Here is a 26709-nt window from a genome sequence, read left to right as displayed (position 1 = left end):
GTTCAACCAAATTCCTCGAATTGACTGTATCTTATATTAAACAGGGATTACAACTCTTCGGCCAATTGGTCTTTGACCCGTCGAAAGTTGTTTATAAATGTGTACTTGTAAGTCAGTACATATTATATATTTTATATATTTGTGGATCACTTTGCTACAAACCTCTAACATTTGGGTATGTTGAAACAGACATCACCCCCCTGTTTATGTCCTTGAGTGCCGCTTAGTGGACGCATAGGTCGAGAGGGCTAAGACGCTTTCCCACGGAGGTGAAGGCCCCTGGTTCGGATCCTGGCTACTCCCATTGCGGTGTGTCCTTTGGCAAGGCACTTTATCACGTTTGCCTCAGTCGACCCAGCTGTAAATGGGTACCAGCAAACTGCTAGGGGTAAGGTATAAGTGGTTTTAACTGTTCTTAAAATAGGGTCGCTCAAAAACTCTGCAGAGCTTATGTTAATTATTTCACAAAGCGACGGTAAATAAAATTACCTTTACCTTTACCTTTTACCATTTAGTGCAGTTGATTGCTTGGAGGGTTAACTATTGCGCGGCACAATGTGCCCGATCCTCACCTTTGCACCGTGTCTATTTCAAAGTCTATAGTTGTTAAAAAGATCGTTTGAACCCGCTCAAAGAAAAGCAATATGAATGTATTGAACAAATTTTGTTCGAATAAATATACGTTTTCCACTTTATTTATACTTCGTTAATTCTTCTAAATTCTTGATATCATCTATATCTTTATTTATACTTCGTTAATTCTTCTAAATTATTTATATCATTTATTTCTTCATTTTAAGTTTACTTGTGGTAATTTATTCGGTATACAAACGGCCTGTTACCTGTACACTGAAATTTATGACTTGCAATTTAAATCCGGCAAGAATACTTATCAAATCCGGCATGAATACTTATTTTCAATGAACTTGCTATGTATTATTATTTATAGGGTGCAGGTATGGGCACCCGAACAGTCACTGGTATTTCAGCGGGATTCACACGGTTCCTGTGCCCTGTTTGGGGATTATGTTTGATTTCATAATTAGGCCAATTGTTTTTAAATTCTTCAACATTTCAAACATTCATCTATATGAGCCATGCCATGAGAAAACCAACATAGTGGGTTTGCGACCAGCATGGATCCAGACCAGCCTGCGCATCCGCGCAGTCTGGTCAGGATCCATGCTGTTCGCTAACAGTTTCTCCAATTCCAATAGGCTTTAAAAGCGAACAGCATGGAGCCTGACCAGACTGCGCGGATGCGCAGGCTGGTCTGGATCCATGCTGGTCGCAAACCCACTATGTTGGTTTTCTCATGGCACGGCTCAATTATATAAAACAATTGAGTGGTATTGATCATATCAATAAAAGCTATCGAATAATCTTAATTATTTCCTGTATAGGTACAGCAGTACTTTAAGATTTTTCGATAGAAAATAAACTTTACACTTAGTCTAAATTTCTAGCGAAAAAAAGGTTGTCGGCCAAATCAGTTCTTTTATTTAGCCATATAACACTACTGATTGAACAATACTTGTTCATTCACAAAGCCAATACCTTAGGGTTTTTTTAATGCAATAATTATATCTTTTAGCGTGTTATTCATGTATTTTGTAAATATTCGCACTAACTTATATTTGTCTCCGCCAAATAGCGGTTACTTTGAGTACAAAGTTTTACATTGCATATGTTGCATTTTTAATACCGTTTAATTTAGGGTCCCGGGTTTATTCATCTTCAGCCGACATAGATGCTTATTATTGTTAAAAGGCCAACGTTTGCATGTCTCTCCAGGCCTCCTTTTGGTTAAGGGAAAGAAATAAGTTCCATACCTCTAACTTCACTCCAAAAGTTTAGCAATAAAATACAGAGTTTTTGGTCTCCCAAAAGTAAAGTATATAATACTTACACCTCCCAAATTACTGTGCTGCATTTTCAAAACGGCTGCATTTTTATGTTCATTATCTCCTACGATTTTTATATAATCAGCTGTCTACTAGTAATGCAATTATCTGTGTCAACAGTAATAAATACTGCAAAGCCAAGATATTTGAACAAAGTTTTATTTATGAAGTATTTGTCAAATTTAGAGACCACATAAATCATAACACTAGTACATTATCTAAGTGATATTATCTACCACAAATCAAAGAAAATGTCACAAGGATCTGACTCCAGTACGTTGTTAATACTGTTTAAACAAGCCTAGATCATAACTAACTCGTGCAATTATCTTAACACGGAATTTTCATGCTATTTTCGCGCGGTTTTTGTTCAGCGATCGCCATGCATAGATATTCATGTTACAAAAATGTTTCAACAAAGCATAGGCTACGAAATATGTTGCACATGTCCGAAATATTTGTAGTTTACGACGGTTCTAATAAAATGATAATGCTGCGGCTGCACGGGTTTATTAACATTTGTCAAAATATGGAGATCGTGAGACATCAACTAAACACATGAAAAACAACAACAGAACAATATTAAGCATACATTCTTATGCAAAATATCAAGAACAACAAAAACTTAATAAAATTAGATGTTCACGTTACGGACAGATATATCCTGAAGAAAAATTGTCAGTTCTACAGAGCCGTCTATAATTTGCTTTATTTTAATAAACGTCTTACCTTTGTAAACTATCGCTTTTAGAATTATACAAACAAACAAGTTCATGCGCGGATCCAGAGGGGGGACCGGGGTCCGGACCCATCTCCCCTTCCCCCACCCCTGGAAAATCCTAAAAATAGGGAAGAAAGAGAAGAAGGAAAGAAAATGTTGTTTTTTCGAAATAATTACCTTAAAGGAAACTAAATTTTTATCATTTTTCCCAATTCAACAGGTGAGCTCATAAAAATGGAACAGAAGGGGTATACTTTATATAGAATTGCAGTGGAAAAAAAAAATGTTCATAAATGCTCCTAAAATGCTCCGGAATGCAGAAAATGAAGGCTGAATTTTAAAATTCTCCATGGGGGGTGGGGGTGTATGCTCCCGGACCCCTCTAGCTGGTGGACTACTTTTTTTATTTTAGCCTGTTCAAAAAAATATTGACAATCATGTACTGTAAGCACCAAACATAAAAAATCGAATTGTTAAGTGACACGTTTGTCATAGTACGGGTCGGCCGGACCCCCTCTGAGAAAACTGGCTGGATCCGCGCATGTAAGTTGTAACACAAAAACGAACGTTTCTGTTTGTCGAGGCCATTGATATATGAAGTGTTATCATTGACGGTCTCGTATATGTGTAAAGTATGAAAGTCTCAGTGCGTTACACATACCAAGGGTAATTTTTACAATACATATTCTCATTAACCAAAAGGAGAATTTTTCCTGCCGCTGATATTCCTATCTTTCAACTATGAATATGAATATGGCATACAATTATCTGCACATGATGTTTTCTTCAACTTCAGGTCCGTAGAAAAACGACGTTTTAAGAAATTTTGTTTGATGATCAGTTTTGTACATTCAAAGCTATATCATACCGTATGTATATTGCGGTAGCACTTAATGTGGTATTTTTGGGAACGAAGAGCGAAAATGATTGGTGATTGAACTGACAGTGCTGATGAAATAGAAACAATAAAAGTTCCCAAGATGTCAGAAAATACAATATGTTATGTATTGAATGAATTCCGATTTCTTCATAACACACATGTACTAATCGTTAGTGGAAACTTGAAAACAGAAATTTTATTGCCGGGGCTGTGCCAAAAAGGGATTTTTATTGAATAGAAAGCTTTCAAATACATAACGACATTATTTATTATTACATATAAGACTATTTCATTCTTTATTCATGTAACTGACCACAAAATAAGACATTTCCCTATTCGATGACACACTAACGCTGTATATATTATGTGTGCAAGTACATTTCTTTTAGTTTTGACAGTGGCATACATATGCTTTACTGGTATTAATAGCATTGAAATACTTCTTTTTTCTTGGAAACACAAATATATCATAATCATGAAAATACTTAGGACATAAAAGTTTAGATAAAGCAAAAACAATATCAAATGCATTTGAAATACTTATGATTGATTCATTTCACTCTTCCTTGATCAGAATGATTTTTACACGAGCATTACTACATGAAAGCATTTGATAGAAAATACTAATATACTTTGTATTGCGGTAAATTCAGTTGTTTCTTCAGTTTTCAATCTCCTACCTTTGTAATTATACTATATATACCTTTTCGTGATTAAAACTCTGGTAAGTATTGCTTGCAATTAAATCATGTTCAGTTTCAAAAAGGAAAATCGTCACAAAATTGGGAAAAATATTTTCCTAGTGTGGGATCCGAACCTTTGACCCTCACAAATTCTGAAAGATTAACTGTGTAAAGTAAACGTACTAGTGAAGCCTGGTTTTCTAAATATAAGATTGAAATAAAAACTTCTTATACGAAAATATATTGGTAACCAAAAATGCGGAGGTTGAATGAACGATTCCCCGATATTTGATTCTTGTTTCCACATATCAAACCTGAAATTTTACTTTTCAAATATGTGCAAAAGTCTTTTTCTAAGAAAATCAAGTTTTCGTTAGCCTGTTGTCGGATAAAAATTAATGTTTTGTCACTGTTATTCTTCATCATTTAAGGTTATGTGCTATCTTATTCAAATTAATTACCTCGATAGCTCTATTGTTTTCGTCTTAATTTTAACACAAACAGCGAGGGTCATAGGTTCATATCCTACTCTGGGAACGTCTTTTTTACCATTTTGTAATACCTTACTTTTTGAAACGTATAATGATTAAATAGCAAACGGTACTAGAGTTTAAATCCATATAATGTATACAGTGTATATACAGTTGTATAATAATACAATATTTCAAAGGTAAGAACACAACAACTGTCATTGGAACGAGTAGAATACAACTGCAGATAGTAGCATGTTGGTCTACAATATTGTTTCTGTAAATCAGTTCTTTTATTTAGACAGAATTGAAGGAAAAATTGTCTGCTTAGCACAGCTTTGTAAATGCCTAATGGAAAATTTTAGTTAAAACATGAAGAAGGAACTACAGTATACAATATTACTTAATATCGAAGTTCAGCAATTCGTGTTAGCAATGCAAAGTGACTGAAACACGAATTTGATACAAACAGATACTGTTTTGTGCTCTATTAATGTAAACATCTGACATAGACAATTTTGATTGAATGTCGAAGGATTGACGTACTACATGTACTTACAAACAGAATATAGAATTTCCTCTATTGACTGACCGCCTCTATGTTAGGGTGGTTAGAGTCGCTGACTTAAAATCACTGTAATCTCTCACTGATTAAGGGGCATGGGATCGATCCCTGCAACCGACCGTATTACTTCATGTAGGGAAGATGACAGTTTCTTACGGAGGATGGGTACAAGTAGTGGATCTTTCCAGGAACGCTTGTTGGGTAAACTGCCCACTTGACATAACTGAAATACTGTTTAAAAACGGCGTTAAACCCATCAAATCAAATTAAATCCCTCGACTGACTTACTCATATATATGTTATGTAACAGGTGCTTCCGCATACACCATTTTAATTATGGTGTACGAACTGGTTAAAAATTCTCAAAACCGCATCTTGCGGTTTAAAAACCGCATCTTCCGGTTTAAAAGCACATCTTGCGGTTTTAAAACTGTAAGATGCGCTTTTAAACCGCAAGATGCGCTTTTTATACATTTGAACCTGTATGCTATGGGATACGAACTGGTCCAAAACTCTCAAAAACCGCATCTTGCGGTTTAAAAGCGCATCATGCGGTTTATAAAGCGCATCTTGCGGTGCCTAAAACACAAGATGAGCTGGAACAGTTTTGAACCGTTTGTGCGTGAAATACTAACCCGCATAACCCGCATCATGCGGTTTACCCGGCTTTAACCGGATGCAGTATAGTACGGTAGGGTATTGTTTTTCTATCAACCAATGAGAAAGCTCGTTATTCATTTGAGCGCGATTTGCGAAAGACTGAACAAAAAACAAAACAAAACAAAAAAACAGCCAGCTAATATCAAATAATGACAAAGTACTTCCTTGAGCGAGTTCGAGTTGTATGGGGTCGATTAATAGGTCACTAGAAGTGTCACAGTCTCAAGATGCTTTAGACAGCGCCATTGTCCGGATGACAGACATGATTTTTTCCGCTTTTAAGCGGAAATCCGCTTCTCACTCCCTCAAAGACCGATTTTTTATGATCGTTTCCGATTTTTTTATGACCACTGAAAAATCCAATTTTTTCGAATCCGTTTTCGGTATTTTCACCACATTTCGGCATTTAGAATCGCACAGCTTCCGCTTCTAAACTCAGCAGCCCTTTTTTACGCCGATTTTGGGGCCGAAATTCGGCCCCATTCCCCAGGCAAAATAATATACTTTTATCCCCAACTACACTAAAATTTTGTAAGTCGTTTTTATCAGCGAAAATTTCCACCGCCGATGGATTATTAGATCTGAATGTATATCGTGGCCTCAACGCGAAACTAGTCTATCTGCTTCTATTTCTATATACACATAGACTAGTTTCGCGTTGAGGCGACGATATGTGTTCTAACCACCGCTTCTAGAAACGCCGCAATCGGAACATCTCAGATATTACCGTTAGCGTCGGTCATCGGGAATTTTCCTGTTCATGCGGGGTTTTTATCTTCCATTTCCGATGATGTTACCAATTTTACGATCAGCCAATCAGAATGCCTTTTACATTTTTATGGCGCCGAAAAGCAGTTGGCGCCACATTCAGTTATTAACAGCCACCAGGATATCTTTGCAAAACCAGGATTTTGGCAAACTTCACTACCATTTCTAAGTGACTTAGAAACTTTTATTCATGTTTGGATGGTAGTTTATGGACCACTGAGCAATAAATGAATGAGTTTTGTAATATTTCAAAATTATTTATGTACAAAAAAAAAAGATCAGTTAAAAAATTTTGTCCGATCGAAAATTCGATCGGATATATTGTGTCCGATCCGAGTTTTTGAAAATCCAGTCGGACATTTTTCCCATATTTCGGCGTGCTGGATTTTTTCCCGAATTTTTATCAAAGAAATAAATGGTATGTTTTAACTAAGTTTTCTGTTGTACAGTAATTTTGTCCGGGTTTGAGACGAATTCAGCGATAAATAAAAAAATCCCATTTTAAAAGCTGGAAAAAATCCGATTGGACATTTTCAGGGAAAAAAAAGATTTATTGTTGGCGGTAATTAATATGATGAAATAAATACTCTTATACATAAAATGTTATTTATAATACTTGTTGCAATTCTTTGCGACCAAGTATGTTGCTATTAAATAAATAAACAAATAAATTTGACCTTGATCTCTCTCCCCCCAAATATGCCCTTGAAATTTGTCGTTCTGCTATTTTGCTGGAGTTATTCTGCTATTCTGCTGGAGTTGTTCTGCTATTCTGCTATTCTGACCCTATGTGTTTGATCATAATATCTCGGCCAAGTTCGTTAACATGCCAAATCGGCTCAGGCACTTCGGAATTAAAACCCTTGAAACTTGTTTTTATAATCAAAGCACTGAAAGTCTTATAAGGCAGTTGTGGGAGACATGCGCCTTTTTCAAAAGCATCTCTGGTTTAAGAAATATACTATCGTGGTTATTTACTAATTGTTCTAATCTTATCATTTTGATGGTATCCTCACGATGATGATGATGTTGATGATGTCGTTGGGCTAGTAATTATACTTTTGAACGCAAAATTAAAATATTGTGATGATGATGGTGGTGGTGGCGGTCATGATGTTGATGATTAGACTATGCATTTTACTGTACATTGGGTAATAATTACAGCAGTACTATGTTGACCTTCCGAAACTGGAAATGGTTTAAAATTAATCATACATTAAGTTTTAGATTGCGTCACATTTTGTTCATTATACAGCAGTACAATCTATTGTTTGGTTTTAGTTTAAGCAGGTATTGAAAGTAAATTTCTTTTGGGCGATCGGTAAAGAAAACAGGCATGTGGACAATAGAAATTTATGCTGGTGTTGGGTAAAATAGTTAAAATATGTTATTTGGTAGCAATACCTGAAGGTAAGTAGTCAGGTAAAAGGTACATGTTATTAAACCGTTGTCTTTGGTTCTTTTTGTTCTACCATCTAAATCGGTTTACGACCACATTATTTATGTTAACGCTTTTTATAAAAAAAACTATTTTGATGTGGTTGTTGTAGAAGCGAAAGATAAAATGTCGATGTTATTAAAAAATTGTATTTGGTCCGTGTTCTACCGTATATCATATACACTATACGTTGGTTTATGTCTGTAATATCTATGTTTACGCTTGTAATTAAATTGTTTTGCTGTGGCTTTTGTTTAATCAAAATTTCTAAGGAGGTTAATTTGATCGAACTGATTTGAATGGCATATGTCATACAAATTTTGCTTTCGAATTACGGCTTTGACTTGTCTTCAGTGCTAGATGGTGCCTGTGCATGCATATATTATGTAAGAAAATATTCCGTATTACACTGCCAGTAGCTTAGTCGTACATGAATTGCAGTAACATTGATTCTTGAACATTGCATCAGTATGGTATCTTAATGCCGCCATCTAGTTAATAATTTTCGTCCACAGTGCTAAATCTAGGGCTGTGCGCTTTGTGACTTTATCGTGATCACGAAATCATTCATCAATAATTAAAAACTGTATAGTATTTCTATTGTTTAGTTATTTGATTCCGAGGGGGTTAACCCAACATAATAGATAATAATTTTGATATTATATTTACTTTTATTTAGATGCTTGTGTATGCAGCTTCTATATCCTCTTGTCACAGGCGTAGAAGGCAGCCTGAGAGCACTGTCGAACCATTTGGTGGATTGCATGAGAGACTTTGCTAATTCTAAATATACACTCGGAGTGGCAGGGTGGCATGACCTCGGTAGAGTTCTTTCACCTTAGACTGGTGAAAGTAAATGGAAACTTTGCTAGCAGGGTAAGCAAAACAGTATTAAGTAAAACTTTTGATCTATTCAAATATACGTAATTACATACTTGAATAATGGCTGAATTATAAAGTGCGTGTCTTACAAAGATTACCGCCTGACCTATTTCGGGTTAGATCCAACAAATTTATGAGGGAAAAAGAAACTGCTGCATATTGTTGATTAGATAAAATCAAGAGAAATAATGGTCAAATAGAGTTGAATATAGATTATATTGCCATATTTGTAAGTAAATTATCCGGAAAATCTGGTATTATTAAAGAAATGAATGCTTGCATGTGGCTATTCAGTAATTAGATACAATATTCAATGTACCATTTTATGGACGAATTTTATTTCATAAAATATTTAGTGGCCCTCAACACACTTTGTGCATTTCGGTATGGCATATTGTATACACAATCATCAGTATAATTTAGGCAATCGGAGCAAAATCCATTATCATGATGTTGAGAATTCGTTGAGCATCTTAGCCTCGGATTTTCGGCAGCTGGATTTGCTAGCAGAATTTGCAGTTTTGCACTCTCCTTCCATTGTCTAGTACATGTGTACTTATCATAAATTTAGAGCTTCAGCATTCATAGCGTTGCCTATTTTGTTTCTATGCAATTTGGCTAGAAATCTATCATTGCATGCTTCATTTTATGATACTTCTATCTCATACAATATGCCATGATATTTCATTAATTTTCTGTAATGATATTATAATAATAAAAGTCACGGCCCTATCCCATTCAATCAGCATTTGTTATTTATTGTCAATAGTCAGAAGTGACAGACTGCTCTTACTGATATATGGTTAAAATCTAGGCCAGTTCTCGTCATGGTTAAAACAACATGTCTCTCAGAGTGCGGGCGGGTCTGTGGCTTCTTATTTTCATGTCCTACGGATAAAATAAAGGAATTTATGTTCTCTAGAGAAATAAATCTATGTTATTTTTCAGTAGGTACGCATGAGCTGTAATTTCTGCTTATGTTACTCTAATCCAGTCCATATAATATAACGTGCCTAGATTAATCACTTTTACGCACGAGCAGTTCACGGGTTGGGTCGTTTTGATCATTATTATATTTCAAACCGGTTCATTCCTTCACAAATAACTAAGCAGGCAAGTCGACACTTGGTGTATAAAAATACCCACCCTCCTCACCCTAACAATTTTTGGAAAAAATTCTGCTGCCGTGTTATATATTTTTCAGCGCCAGTACACCAGGTCATGCCACATACTGCCACACCGGTATACAGTGCCTTTTATGGATAAAGACAATTATTCCTTCCAGGAAGTCAAAAGTTCGCCACCATGTATATGAAGGCTTCATTATGGATTGTTTAAGATATTGCCCATGCATATGAAAGTGTTTCATTTACGAAATTCAGCGGTTTTTTAGTTTATTTAAGTATTTATCTGTGTATTTAATTTGTCTAAATGTTACAACCTGTATCATGTCCAATTTTCATTTAATACCAGAAAAACGAATGTTATAGATCAAGGAAGTCGGGGGTGGAGACATCTTTCTGTTTGCAGCATTTGGATACCACCACCTCCCCCCCCTTCCCCTCCAAATTAAGATAAATAACTAAAAGATGAGGGTAAAAAAAGATATATAAATAGGAGTTAGTGGTTAGGCAGCCGGCTCTCAGTTTCCCGACTTCCCTTTGAAATAGTCCTGTTAACAAAATGAAATAGATTCAGCGAAACTTCAAGGTTGTGTAACAAAAGAAACTGTTTGTTTTTATTCAGTAAAGAAAATATTTTATTTTGTAGAATATGATAATTATGTTGTATCAAGTAAACACGCGGGCAGCAGCGGACTTGTTTATTTTGCTGCAAAATATCATCTTCTTAAGAGCAAAAAAAATTTCATTTTAAAGACTTAAGTTTTAATTGTTAGTCGTGACTTTTGTTCCCATCGTGGCTGATATATTGCTGCATAAATATGGCAAAAATATGGTATCTTTTTGGCAGTTTTATTCTAATTATATATTCTCTTGCACTTGCACTGGATTCGTATTTTTGTTTCCTTTAAATCCATTATCATGGTGTTGAGAATACGTTGCGCATCTTGGCCTCGGATTTTCGGCAGCTGGATTTGCTAGCAGAATTTGCAATTTTGCACTCTCCTTCCATTGTCTAGTACATGTGTACTTATCATAAATTTAGAGCTTCAGCATCATAGCGTTGCCTATTTCGTTTCTTTGCAATTTGGCTAGAAATCTATCATTACATGCTTCATTTCATGATACTTCTATCTCGTACAATATGCCATGATATTTCATTAATTTTCTGCAATGATATTATAATAATAAAAGTCACGGCCTTATCCCATTCAATCAGCATTTGTTATTTATTGTCAGTAGTCAGAAGCGACAGACTGCTCTTACTGATGTATGGTTAAAATCTAGGTCAGTTCTCGTCATGGTTAAAACAACATGTCTCTCAGAGTGCGGGCGAGTCTGTCGCTTCTTATTTTTATGTCCTACGGATAAAATAAAACAGAAATTCGTGATAACCGCGTATGTTAAAACTTAAAAGTGACGTTTAATGTTACTGTACCATAATATTTTTATTTATTTATTGGAAAGTACCATTAATTGTTGTGGTTTAGTATGATAAGGACGGGTAACTCTAATGTGATAAATTTCACTATGTAGAAATATCATTGCATATGCTTTATTTGAAGAATAATAGGCTGAGATGAAAATGTAATAAACATATGCTTTTAATATTGTTCAAATGAAAGCAAAACCCTTCGGTTTATTAGAATATTGTGCGCAAAATACTAAAATAAAATCTATTGACTATGTCTTTTTGTTGGGTCTAACGTCAAGTCGACACAGTTATCATGGTTATATGGCGACTTTCCAGCTTTGATATTGGCAGAATACCTTTGGTGCCCTCCGTGCATAAATTCATTACGGTCGGGCCCCTGGGTAAACCACCGAACTTTCGTAAGCCAGCTGGATGGCTTCTCTACATGAAGAATTCAACGCCCCAAGTGAGGCTTGAACCCACATCGGTGATTCGAAGTCACCGATCTTAACCACTCAGCCACGGAGGTCCTTTTTATTGGGTAACTTACTAAATAATGTGTAAAATTTGTTCTCTTACTCTACAGATATGTTTCAGTATGTTCAGAGCAATAAAAATGAAAAAACTTTCTCTTAAAAATGTGGTTCTAATCGAGATATATGTTAATTTATAAACACAATGGCGACCGATTTGAATTTCAATGTGTCTAATGTTTCTCGTCCTCCACATTTTAGTCATATGGAGAAGTTGTAGGCACATCCGGAGAGCAAGTCAGTTCTGGTGCAGAATCAACAAACACTGGTTAGATTTACAGACATTGTAAAATAAAAATTATGCTGAAAAAGGGCTCAAAACACAGTCATACAAACAACCAAACAAACATTGTTATGAAAATTTAGTTAGGTTCCGTTTTCGCGAGGAAACTTGGGAAAATGCATCTTTATACGAGTTTTATGATTCGTAATTTGAAATAAAAAGTTATGGCTAAGCTATTTAATGAATTTAGAAATGTGAAACTTTCTATTGCGATCGTAACACGATAACAGTTTAATGTAAAAAATACATTTAATATACGTCCGAAGGGAGTTCCAGACTTTTCACCCCCAAGACTTTTCCTCCCCTAGACTTTTTACCCCCAAGACTTTTCCTCCCAAGACTTTTCACCCCCATTTTTTAATATACTGAAGATATTGTGAAATATTTTGTTATTTAAGATTTTTTTATTATTATTATTTCTTATAGATTGTTCGGGCATTTATGGAAATAGCTGTTACTTTACTGACCATAATTCTAGAAATTATGGTACCCTTAATTTAGGGTAATATTGTCAATTTAATCAATGTATCTTTCTAAACTTCAATTTGTTCTGTGACTTCTTAAATGATTATTTTTTCTATATTAATATTATTTATTATATTACTATTTGAGAATAAGTCATTAGTTTTATTGTAAGTCAATATATTAAACTCTTCACAGTTGTTGATTTAATCAACACCTTTCCATAGCGAAAAGAATGGCATTTAACTTCCAGTTTTTAGCATTGTTTTTCTGAGCAGTTTTTAGCAGTTTTTACCATTTAGTTAGCAGTTTTTGGCTAAGAATTGGTATTTTATAGAAAGCAGTTAAAATGCGTTTAAAATGCAGTTAAATGCAAGTGAAAAAGCATTGAAATCAGTCGAAATATGTAACTGAGATGACATCACAAAACTGCTTCCGTATTTGTAGATGGCATTTCAAACCATTTATATGACCTCATGAAAAACTGCAAAAAAAACTGCCACAGCATTATAAATCATTTATATGACCTCATAAAAACTGCAAAAAAAACTGTCCACTACTGGAAATACTCAAAGCAGTTATATTACATCACAAAAAACTTAATAAAACCGTTTCATCACATATTTTTGAAAATACCATTACAATCATTCACAGATATATATGTTAATAAATAAGTGATTTGATATTGGCCCTGTTATTTGTCAGAGGGCAGTCGTAAATCACTTATTTATTGACAATTTTATTAAATAACGACATGTACTTAAATGATTCAAAATTTAAACAATTTATTAACAACTTTAAAAATACAGAACACATTTCAACATATTTAAACCATTTTAACAGAATGTCTATTGTGATTACTGTGAGGTCTCAATGTCTGAAAACTTCCTTTTCCCTGACACAATGTTAACATTTAAAATTTTCTCAGATATATTGACACCACAAATGAGTCAAAATTTTAACAATATATTAAGAACTTTAAAAATACACAGCATATTTCAACATATTTTAACCATTTTAAAGGAATGTTTATTGTGATTCCAGTGAGCTCTCAATATCTGAAAACTTCCTTTTCCCTGACACAATGTTAATGTTAAAAGTACCCCCAGATATATTGGCACCACATAACACTGCAAAAGGATTTGTGTTGTTTTGAGATCTTGGATGACACACTTCGGCTTGCATCAAGCGTATTACATGTATTACTTGTGTTCATTACTGGCGTTATATCTGCCAACACAGATGTCTGCTCATGCTCAATGGATTGAACCTTGTCTGAATGCGGAACAACAGCAGTGCTTGAAGATGGTCTCATTACGTCAGGGGGGCCTCCGTGGCCGAGTGGTTAGGGTCGCTGACTTCAAATCACTTGCCCCTCATCGATGTGGGTTCGAGCCTCACTCGGGGCGTTGAATTCTTCATGTGAGGAAGCCATCCAGCTGGCTTACGGAAGGTCGGTGGTTCTACCCAGGTGCCCGCTCGTGTTGAAATAATGCACGGAGGGGCACCTGGGGTCTTCGTCCACCATTAAAGCTGGAAAGTCGCCATATGACCTATCCTGTGTCGGTGCGACGTTAAATCCAACAAAACAAACAAACATTACGTCAGATATGATATCAGACGCCTGTGCTTGCCGGTCTAAAGTTGAGGTTGAATAAGCGTTTATTGTTTTGCAGAGGCTTTTCCTAGATGGGCAATTTCTGTTGCAGGTCGACCTGCCTGAACAAGAGTTTGAGCAAATGTTTTTCTTGTTAAGTGATTCACTTTTCGGCCTTCAAGTTTTCCCTTTTCAGCCAATTGTTTCATCATTTGTCCAAGTTTATTTTTTCCAACAGGCTGATGAGAATACCAAACTTTCGTTTTTGGTGTATTAATTAGTTGTAGGTAAAATCTGCTATTATCGTCAAGCATATCGGTTGGTCTTCGACGTTTATATTCCTTGTAGATGGGTACTGGACATAGTTCGTCTCCAGGTGTTGCAAACAGCTTGGTTCCCATTTCTCTGCTAGAGTTCCAGCTGGACCAGTTCCTAGTTTTTGTACTTCTCTTTGAAAATTTCAACAATAGCTTTGTTATTCGATTTTTAATTCATTGAGAAAATGCATTTTCCATTCAAAAGTTAGTCAAGAATAAGTACTGCACATACTGATATTATAATTCTAATATGCTTTTCTCTGTTAAAACACAGTTACGCTAGAATGACGTCACTTTACATGCGGTGACGTCAATTTTTTTGTTGCGACCTGGGCCTAGTTGTTCGAAATTTTAACAGACTGTTAAATTAATCGCTTGTTAAATTTTGATTCAAAATAATAGTCTTGATGGGAAACATTAGTATGATGTTTTAATTTTACTGTAAAGACGTTTCAGTGTTCATAATCCTTAAGACATACATTTGGGTTTCTACGTTTTCTAAAGTGTCGAAATATTACTCTAAGAGTTAATCGACTGTTAGCTTAATCAACTGTTAAAGTTTCGAACAACTGGCTCCAGGAAAGGGCGCTACTATATTTTATCTAGTGTTTTAGATTAAGGGCATATTAAAATTGAAAGAATTTATAGCAAGATCGTGTTTAAACACTATTTATACACTCCGGCGATAATACTTCATACAAATTATTATGCCCAACGTATAACCACCCATCGTGCATAAATAGTGTTAAAACACTCTTTTGCTATAAATTATTTCTTAAATAAGTCTATGATAGGGCAACTTTTATATCCCCTTACAGAAAAAAATGGTCTATGGCAAATGGAATCGGTGAATGGTAGGTTAATGACTGGTTAATAGAAAGTGAATGAAGTTGAGATCATTAACTTTTCATTAACTTTTCACATGCAAATCAGGTCTGCGGTGAATGAGCTGCGAACAGTCTGCGGTGAATGAGCTGCAAACATTCTGCGGTGAATGAGCTGTAAACAGCCTGCGGTGAATGAGCTGTGAACAGCCTGCGGTGAATGAGCTGCAAGCTGTCTGCAGATAGTTTTCATCAACTTGTAGTTTCAGAAGATATTATTTTAAGAAAATATATAGTTGATGGATGAAAAGGCGGACAGACAATGAACAATCACAATAGCTCATCCTGGCACTTAGTGCCAGATGATTCAATAAGCTAGTGAATTAGCTGGGCACCTCTATACATTTACATGTACAAGAATTCAAAATCATGAAAACTGATGACAAAAATAAGTCTGCATCTGTTTAGAATTACATGAATCAAGTCAATTGAAACAAGAAATGTCTTTAAAAAGACAAACGGCGTAGAGGTAATAATGTTTGGCGCATGGAAAATTCAGAATTAAACAGAATGTACAGACAGAAAATATTTGGATATGCATATACGAACACATTATTCATTTGCAAATATTCCAAATTTAAATGATCAAGAGGTATCCTTTCAGTGATAGAAGGTCAAAATAATTTAACGTCCTGGGCTGATTCTGAAATAATTTCATGTTGGGTCAGAATCCCCCATAACTAACCCACTAACTCAATATGTCGACCAGCGTACGATTAGTTGGACTGGAAAAGGCTAAAGCAGTTGACATAGAAATAAAACCCTAGCTTTTATATCACTAGTGACCCCCATAACTCTAATTACTTGATTAAGTTCTCAGTTTTAAAAAAACTTAAAGCAAAAAATCAAACATTTGAAGATTGGGATACCTTCAATAAATGTTGAAATCTTTTTTATTTGGGTAAAGTAATAGGTAAATACTTACATAATATATGATGGAATAGTGATTTTTAAATTTAATTTGCACATTGTTGTTGTTTGCATATTCATTATTTTCATGAAATTTAAAAAATTTAAGCTGACCTACTGGCCTCCATTGATGTTGTTATTGTTTTAGTCTGCACTTGCCAGAGCGAGGCTCCAGTGGGGAAAGACCCCTGGTGACAAATTATGTAGGGAATAACTCAGTTTCGTGAAATAATAACAAAGAATTGTTAAATTTTCTGCTTTATTTTCACGAAGAGCATGATTTTGCCGTGTGTGCGAAACCGCGTACAGACCGACACCGGATACACTGACTCTACATTTACAACCAGCCACCACTCATTCATCCATAAGCGAGGTACGCATCGGGGGAAGACGTTTACTTTCGATTTCTCTAGCGGTGATAAATTACTAAAAACTTTAAATTAGAATATATCGTTTCAGTTTAGGGTAACAAAACTACTAAATATGTTCCATTTAATATGTGCCTTCTGATAATCAATGTCATTTAAGACTTAATAAATGGTTTATCTTCTCAGCGTGCACCTGTTCCGTGTCCCGATTACTACAGAATCTAGGTCAAAATCCATGTTATTCAGCTAACGACGAAAAAATATCACATTTTACTTTTGACATGCCTTGTTTATATATTATAGTCATTATATAAAGGCACTTACTGTAGCTAATACCATGCTATTCACACAGATCTTCTGTACTCCACATGGTCCAGAATTTCAAACTATACAAACCATTTTGCCGCCAAAGCTGGTGTAGCTATTTTATTCACAAATCATGAAATTCAAGTGTATTCTCTTATGATGTAAGCATTTAAATAAAAACTGGTAAAAACTGCTTTTTATTCATCACAACTTCAGCAAGAAAAACTGGTCCAAGAAATTTACTGCTATGAACTGCTCAAAAAATGCTTTGAAGGTGACCATTTATTTTAAATGGAGAAAAACTGCTACAAAAAACTGGTGGACGAAAGTTTTTTGTAACAAGTTTTTACCAGTTTTTAAAAAACTGCTAATTAAATATTCACTCTTGACAAAAAAAAACTTGCAAAAAAAAGGCATTAATTTGAAAAAACTACTATTTCACTGCTATTTCACTGCTAAATTTAGCAGTTGTTTTTCCTAAGGGTTTTGCTTGACAGAAATAGACTTTAATATTATTTCTTTAAACTCTTCACAGGTGTTGTGATTTATTCAACACCTTTTGATTGACAGAAATAGACTTATATTATTTCTTTATTTCAGTCTCATCAGTGTACAACATATTACATAATATACACAATAAAATATCAGTAAAATGCACACTGCCACTCTATAAAATAGTTATAAGAGACTTATAACTAAAACATATCAATATTACTTTGATTGTTAAATAAGCACATTTAAAACACCATGTTAAAAGAAAGATGTAGTTGCTAACATAAGCTCAAATAAAATGTTGAGACAAGTCCATAAAACCGTAAACAAGAAAACAGTCAAATTTAAATCTGGTTGTACTAAAAATGTTTTTATCTCGATCAAATGAGCTAATTAGCATCCACTTCTTAGCAAAAATTATAAATGAAATAAAACAATCTTTTAAATATCAAGAGCTGTCCGCAAGACAGCGTGCTCCACTATTCGGCAATTTGAAAGTAAAATGAATTTATGTCTCAATAAAAACCTCTACTTACATACAAAAGCTATGTCTATAAAGAAAGCTTTCGAGAAAAAAAAATACATGAAAACAATTCCAAGTATAACAACTTAGTAACCTTGGCCTTAGGTATAATGGGCCCAGCACATGCACATACTTTGAATGTGTGCTGGACAATGTTTATGTGAAGTTACAGTAAGATATAAGCTATAGTAACAAAGATATGACAGAAAAACATAGATTGCAGAAAAACTTTAACCCTAAGGATAACACCTTGATGACCTTGATGACCTTGACCGTATGTATAATGTGCCCAGCCCCTGCATATACTTTGTTTGTATGCTGGACAATGTTTATGTGAATTTAAAGTAAGATATAAGCAATAGTATCAAAGATATATCAGAAAAACAAATGTTGCCGAAAAACTTTAACCTTAGAAATAACCGAAGTATAACACCTTGGTGACCTTGACCTTGGGTATAATTGGCCCAGCCCCTGCACATGCTTTGTTTGCATGCTGAACAATGTTAATGTAAAGTTACAGTAAGATTTAAGCAAAAATAACAGTGCTATATTTATACATTTTCAACCTATAGGTCGTTTGACGGATTGGCTTTAATACATTTTATTCAACATTACATCAGTTAGTCAACAAGATCACTTTTCTTAATTCCACAATAATTCTGACTTGTTTCATGCATGTAACTGGCACACTATCCATATAACTCATAGGCGGAGGACAAATTGCGCACTGTCATCTGTCAAACCTCACCTCATCCGAACGCTGAACACACAATCTTTGTATTCATAGTCCTGTACTTCAGTCGGGCAAATTAATCCTACTCTGAAAATACTTCCAGTCTGATTTTTGCAGCAAACAGTTTTTAGGGAAGACAATTGTTCAAGCGAATGTGTGTGTGTGTGTGTGTGTGTGTGTGGTTTTTTTTTTTTTTTTTTTTTTGTTTTTTTTTTTTTGTTGTTGTTGTTGAGATATGGAGGATGAATGACACCAAACACATTTGTGTTATGAGAACAAACGCCGCGCCCGGGTATCGAACCCGCCTCATCTTTATTCGAAGTCTTGTTGCCAAGTTAACTGGGCGGACTAGCTGTTTAAAGGGAATTCCTATAGTTTTTTATGCGCATCTTTCTGCGCAGCAGACACTTTTCATGGAAAACTGAAGTGAAGTCAACATTTGTTGAAATATGTGACAGACAATCTTAAATATGAGAAATCTTGGATAAAATAGCATTTTTGATAAGTTTTATCAGTAATCAAATGTTGATACTGGTTTATGTTGTATTGACAAGTATCATGCCTGACAGGTATCTTGCCATTGTTGTGGTTGTGTTTTCACATCGCATTTTAGTACAAAGACAGTGTTGTTCATATAATTTAAGACAATTGGCTTAGTACCGATAAAACAATATCACCTTTCAGATTATTTTGTATTCAGTTATAGAAAGAATTAAGAATTTTTAAAACTTCTTTTAAATTTCTAGCAGATATACATGTTATCAATTTGGTCAGATTCGCGCCAATTTCGTCCGAACAGATGTTGTATTCAAGCGCTCTTAACATACAATTTAGCCTGGTGACCCATACATTTTTAGCCATTTTTTGGCTCACAATACAATTATTTATATACACCAAAAACAGGAAAAAATCTATGAAACAGTTTTTTAAAATTAAAAAATTATTCTTCACTATTGGTATTTTTCATTGAAAAAAGTTCACAAAAGTGAATACGAAACAAGATTTTGTTTCTATTTGTACCCATTATTGTAAGGATCTAGTATTAGACATTTGCGAAATAAGACTACGTGTACTGTGGACACCTAAGACGATAGATTTTCCAAGGGGATCGTCTCAACATAATTTGACTATATTATGCGCGGTAGGAAATTGAGTTTATAACGGCAATACGGTTTGGGTTATTATATCATCACTATGCGGTATGTGATACAAATTCGGATGTGCCTATTTTTAGCTCCACTTTTCGAAGAAAAAGTAGAGCTTCTGCACTCGATCCGGTGTCGGTGTCGCCGTTGGTTAAAGGTTTTGATAAAGTCAAATATCTCTGTTACTATCAAAGCTATTGACTTGAAACTTATAATGTTATTTACTATCAAAGTGTACACAAGGAAAAATAATCCCCATAAATCTGATTTGAATTTTGATAGAATTATGCCCCTTTTTAACTTAGAATTTCTGGTTAAAGTTTTTGATAACGTCGAATATCTCCGTTACTATCAAAGCTATTAACTTGAAACCTAAAATAGTTATTTACTATAATTGAAGTCTACACCAGGAAAAAACAACCTTTATTACTCTAATTTGAATTTTGACAGAATTATGCCCCTTTTTAATTTAGAATTTTTGGTTAAAGTTTTTGATAAAGTTAAATATCTCTGTTACTATCAAAACTATTGAATTGAAAGTTAAAATAGTTATTTACAGTCGAAGTCTACACCAGGAAAAAACAATCCCCATAACTCTGATTTGAATTTTTACAGAGTTATGCCCCTTTTTAACATAGAATTTTCGGTTAAAATTTTTGATAAAGTCATACATCTCTGTTACTATCAAAGCTATTGACTTGAAACTTAAAATACTTATTTACCATCAAAGGCTTCACCAGGAGAAACAATCCCCATAACTCTGATTTGAATTTTGATATAATTATGCTCCTTTTTAACTTAGAATTTTTGGTTTAAGTTTTTGATAAAGTCAAATATCTCTGTTACTATCAAACCTATTGACTTGAAACTTAAAATAGTTATTTACAATCGAAATCTACACCAGAAAAACAAACCCCATAACTCTGATTTGAATTTTGACAGAATTATGCCCTCTTTTCACTTAGATTTTTTTTTGTTAAAATTTTTGATGAAGTCAAATATCTCTGTTACTATTAAAGCTTTTGACTTGAAACTTAAAATCCTTTTTACTATCAAAGTCCACACGTGGAGAAACAATCCCCATTACTCAGATTTGAATTTTGACAGAGTTATGTCCCGTTTTAACTTGGGATTGTTTTACTGGCAAAGCTGTAATTCAGAGTCAAGTACCAAGAAAAGTCGAGCGCGCTGTCTTACGGACAGCTCTTGTTCTGTGTTTCTGTCCATCAGAGAGATGTTATGCTACACATATCGCCAAAAGTTTAAAGCGAGCCATGCGCTCTGCACGTCGTCTTAATGTGGTAAACATTTGTGCCAAGTTTCTTTAAAATCCTTCAAGCAGTTCAAGAGTTACATTTCGCACTCGAAACAAAGTTATATGACCTTTGACCCCACCCCTAAGTGTGACATTGACCTTATCTCTATGTGGTAGACATTTGTGCAATGTTTTTTTTAAAATCCCTCAAACAGATCAAGAGTTACAGAGCGGACACTAAACAAAGTCATATGACATTGACACCTAAGTGTGACCTTGACCTTAAAGCGATACAGGCGCTCTGTACGTCGTCTTGATGTGGAGAACATTTGTCAAGTTTGTTTAAAATCCTTAAAGGGTTTCACGAGTTACAGAGCGGAGTCGACAAGAAATTGCTAACGGACACACAGACAGGCAGACAGACGGCCAAATGAACACCTGTTGTATCCCAGAATACGTCCCCTCGGGTGTATTATAACATCAAAGGAATGGAGACGCAAGCTATTACGTTTTTCACAGTTGTCACAATGGTTTAACTACTGACCTACATTTTGATCCCAGCTGACCCAGTTAGATTTTTTCATGTCGGACGTCGACGACGATGGAATACGGATACATTGCGATCAGACTAGCTCATACTTTAAACTTTGACGCAGATGCGCAACTTATAATATTAAAAAAACATTTCAGGAAAGTGTTATGACGCTAGATCAAGTACTTTTTGCGATATGTATAACAAAACATTTCTCTGGTGAACAGACGGACGGAAAGACAAATCAAAATCTTATCCTTTTCGGTGACATAATAAGCCAGACATCATTATAGGAATGTTTTCCTACCAAACATAAATTAAAATTATCATGTTGAGACGGTCTCCTTGAAAAATCGATCGTCTTTGGTGTTCACAGTCCACGTAGACTTAATTCGCAAATGTCTATTACAAATATGACTATGATATCAAATAAGTATATGATAAAATCTGTAAAAAGAATAAACCTCACTGTGCTGCCTTGATGTACATTTTAGTCGGTATTTATAAAAAAGCAGAAAATAATGTAAATGTTGAAAAATCGCTGGCAGTTTCAGCAACAGTGGATGTGTTCAAAACAATTTTTCACAGTAACAAGCTTGGTGACCTATTGTTTTTATTTGTTATTTGTTTTCAGCACAATATTTCCTATCATATATGTGAATTCGAAAAAATTCTATGAAAGGAAAAACACTATAGGAATTCTCTATAATTGATTATGGTTACATTGCCTTCATAAGATTTTATTTTTCATATTTTTTTGTATACATTTGCTTTGGTTAAGACCTGTACAAAACATTATTAAATATTAGCAATTATAGTTTATAAAGGTTCAGCATACACATCATAATCATGTTGTTATTGACTGCAGATGATAATATTCGAACTTGGTTTACTCCTGCAGGCGACAAAATCCGACGGTCCTGTCGGACACCCCTTTAGCCTTCATCAATGTTTTCACGTCAGATTTGCACGTGAATGTGTTCTGGGGCAGGTTTCATGAAAATTATGTCAAGTTCAATCCGAAGTGTGAACTTTAAGGTGGTTGATCAGATTTTGGCTAACTAATGGATTTTATCAAAACTTAAATAAATAATCATTTACACTGAGTTCTTAACACGTGTTAGATTTTCACTGGAAATATTTTCAATGTTTGATTTTCCTATCCTGGCTGCCCAAGCAAGATAGCATATAAGTATAAATTTAATAAACATATTTTGCCTAAGGAAGAATATGAATATAAGCAATATTGTTCTAAATTTGTCAAATATTTGGATGGACAAGTACATATCTTCCCAAAATTCATTAGAAATGCAAGTTTATAAAATATTATTATCTCCCTTTGCCTGCCAAGACATATTGAAATAGATGGATTTTAAAGCTACACCTGTTTTAAAACTTGCCTTTTGTATCGGGTAGTTGAAATATCCCAATATTTATCAAATGCAAATGTAAAGTAGAAATTATATTGAAATGTAAAGAAATAGTTCACTTTTTAAATACTTTTATATTAAAGTGAGGTAATTACCAAAATTCAAGAAAAGTAAATGCCTATCGAAATAACTTCAAATGATATATAAGTAAGGAAATAATAATCTCCCTCTCTTCCCCTTTCAGTTTAAGACTGTGTTGGTCCATTAAGTATCAAGTACCATACACAACACACATGCTGACGGGGTCAAATTCGTAATGACTTGATGAGGCTTTTTCACCTTGATAAAAATCAATTGTCAGTCATGCTGTTGTAGAGAGATTGTGATTTCATACTTGAACGTAAGGAATCCTGTTAGGACCATGTCGTATGTCGTCCGTCGCGCTTTGAGGTCGACGCACGACAATGCGACACGACATCGCGACATGAAAACGCGACACGACACACGACAATGCGACGCGACATCGCGACAATGCGGCACGACGCGCGATAATAATATCGTATTGTCGCGTCACATTGTCGCCTTTCAAAAGCGCGATATTTCGCATTGTCGCGTCGCATTGTCGTGTGTCGTGTCGCATTGTCGCGATGTCGTGTCGCATTGTCGTGTGTTGTGTCGCATTGACGCGATGTCGTGTCGCATTGTCGCGATGTCGTGTCGCATTGTCGTGCGTCGCGGTCTGCATTTTGTTGATGCTCGCGACGCGCGACGACGTGACAAGACACGCGACAACGCGACGCGACGCTCGACAATGCGAAACAATATTTCGCATTGTCGTCTTGAAATGTCCTGCGTCGTTACTGTGCCGGAATCGCGACACACGACAATGCGAAACGACACACGACAACGCGACGCGACAAGTGACAACGCAAAGCAACGCTCTCGACAATGCGAAGCGACATTTTAAAAATACCGTTTCAAATTGTCGCGCGTCGACCGGTGTCTAGTCCGTATTTACCTGACCGAAATGAAAGTCTTCAAAAGTTTCTGCTAATGTCGCAGTCCAGTACAATAGATTCGAACCTGTTGGTGATAAATGTTTTCAGCCTATATATAGAGATGGTACCTACCCAAATAAATCAAAGGGGGGCAACTCTGAATTGATAAATAAACTGAAGCCAACATTAAACATTGATCAAAAGTGAAAGAAAAATCAGATAGGTCCTTTTTCAAACAACTTATCAGGCAGACAAAATATGACCTACATTTGTTTAAATCCCTTTGTATTCAATATACAATATGCACGCTTTTCTCATGACTTACACTGATAGTTATTTTGTAAGTTGTAGTGAGGCCCTGATAGAAAGTTTAGTAATGCATGAAGATTATATAGAATAATGCATACATTCCTTTGAAGAAAATTAACGACATTAAGAAACGTTATTAAGTTTTGATCTTTTAGCCAAAGTTGTTTATTTATTGTTCTCAATGGTGATACATTGGCTTTCACAACATTTATATATCAAAATGTAAAATGTATATATCCAACAATGAGAAATAACGAAAAAAGTTAAATTGGTAACACAAAAATTCATTGTCGTCAAATATAATTACAATGTTTTAAGGTAGTGGTTGTAATTACTACATGTTAAGGTAGCTGACAGGTAATGATGACTCTATGTAATGTATTTTAAGCAATTCTCAATTTAAACATTCTCTGGAGGGAACTAGCACGATCATTTGCTTTCCTTGAAAAACGAATAAATGCTGAAAAAGCATATGGAGATTACTCTATTTGATGATTTTCGTTACATGTCAGCTACCCTAAACAAACTAAAAGGTGTTTTATTTATTGTTGAAAACAAAGTAATCGGATAATTTCAGATATCAACATTAATTTAAAACTTATACTGTTTACACAACTTGAAAAAAAGGTTTTTGTTGGGGCCTCTCATTTACAAATATATCAACAATTATCACCTGAATTGAGTGCATTCATGAGTGGAAAATAGTGATGGTAAAATGGTGTAGGGGTTTGTTTACAATATAAAATCTTTAATAACTTCTTTAAGGTACATTTTTGGTATGGTTTTGGTAAGCTTATAATAAAGAACATGTCATTCTCTTCCACTCAGCATTTTTTCAAGTGTTTCAGACTCTTGGCTAGTCTTGGAATTTGACTTTATTAAAAGACAAAAGGAAGTTCAATATAGGCTCTTTCAAAATGTTGAAAGTAGAGTAAACTTACCTTATACTCTATTGAATTTATTTGGCTGTGGGAGCTTTTGATATAGACTATAATTGGGGAAGTCCTAAAATCTTTGAAAAACGGTCAATACAAGAGTTGTCCATTTTGCTTCAGATATTTTGAGAAAGTCATTTTTTAGATATCAAATATTTCTATTTTTGACATGGAGAAGAGGAAAAGAGGAAAACCATAAATATATTTAGAAAATTGGTGCACTTAGCTATCATTTCACTCTAAAAAAAACTATAAAGATGAATTTGAATTTTTTAGGTACCATCTCTACTATATATTTCTTCTTTAAAGCTGGAACATAATGTATCGACCCAGACTCCCCTGTGCTTAAAATGAAGGAAGATATTTTTGTAGCATAGAACGCAACCGAGATATATAGTAACTGACTCAGTTTGATTGAGTCTGTTCACCGCAGATTCGCCATGGTCCCAGAAGGACTAGTCCAACTCGTGACGTAATTATCGCTTCGATCCCATTTCTGCCTGATATTACTGACCATCAGGGGAGGTTACTAAAGTGACAGAAGGGACTGCAGAAATTATAATAACACTGACACCATGGTGCACGGGGAGGCTTTTTACAGGTGTCCCACAACATTGCACTCAAGAGTGCTATTATGATAGTTAATTAAATCTATAAGGAGATTTTTGGAATGCAACTATAAATATAACAATAGAATGCAACTAAGCAAAGTAATAGCGACTCGATTTGATTCTGTCTATTCATGAGCTGTCGAGACACACGCACTTCGCGTGTGTCACACTCATTTCGGCCCTAGATCACGCTCACACGCCTACTATCCCATATCGCACGCATTTCAAAAAATAAAACAATCAATTTTTTTTTCGTAGAAAATCATTGAATCGAACTGCACCCGGCAACGTTGACACGGTGTTTTCATACCGTTTCATACCGTATAATACAGCTTTTACATTCACCGGTGCAACGTGTAATTTCTACCGCATGAATAAACGGCACAAAAAAGTAAACATAGAGGGATACGATTCAAAACCAGGTTCTTTTTGTGTTGAAAAAAAATCCATGTGAGGGCGTCTCCGACTTCTAGGGGGCTTCACCCTCCAGATCCCCCCCCCCCACACCCCACGAGGGGCAACTGCCCCTTTAAACCCCAAATTACACTCGTGGCCTTTGTAGAGCCTTGACAGCTATGGGTAATGAAATGTGCAACACCCTTAACTCCCCACAGTACTGTCTTAAGCGGAAATCTGTTGTA

At 35.0% G+C, this 26709-nt stretch overlaps 1 protein-coding gene across 2 annotated transcripts in view; it reads left to right on the top strand.

Moving 5' to 3' along the window:
* LOC123557278 (sodium- and chloride-dependent GABA transporter 2-like) overlaps positions 1 to 26709 on the top strand; it is a 55927-nt gene that overhangs the window by 2544 nt on the left and 26674 nt on the right. The window lies entirely within an intron of this gene.

Source organism: Mercenaria mercenaria, chromosome 5 (assembly GCF_021730395.1).
Source record: "Mercenaria mercenaria strain notata chromosome 5, MADL_Memer_1, whole genome shotgun sequence".
Lineage (NCBI taxonomy): Eukaryota > Metazoa > Mollusca > Bivalvia > Venerida > Veneridae > Mercenaria > Mercenaria mercenaria.
The sequence above is the reverse complement of the archived record's forward strand: the minus strand, read 5'-3'. Positions and strand labels throughout refer to the sequence as shown.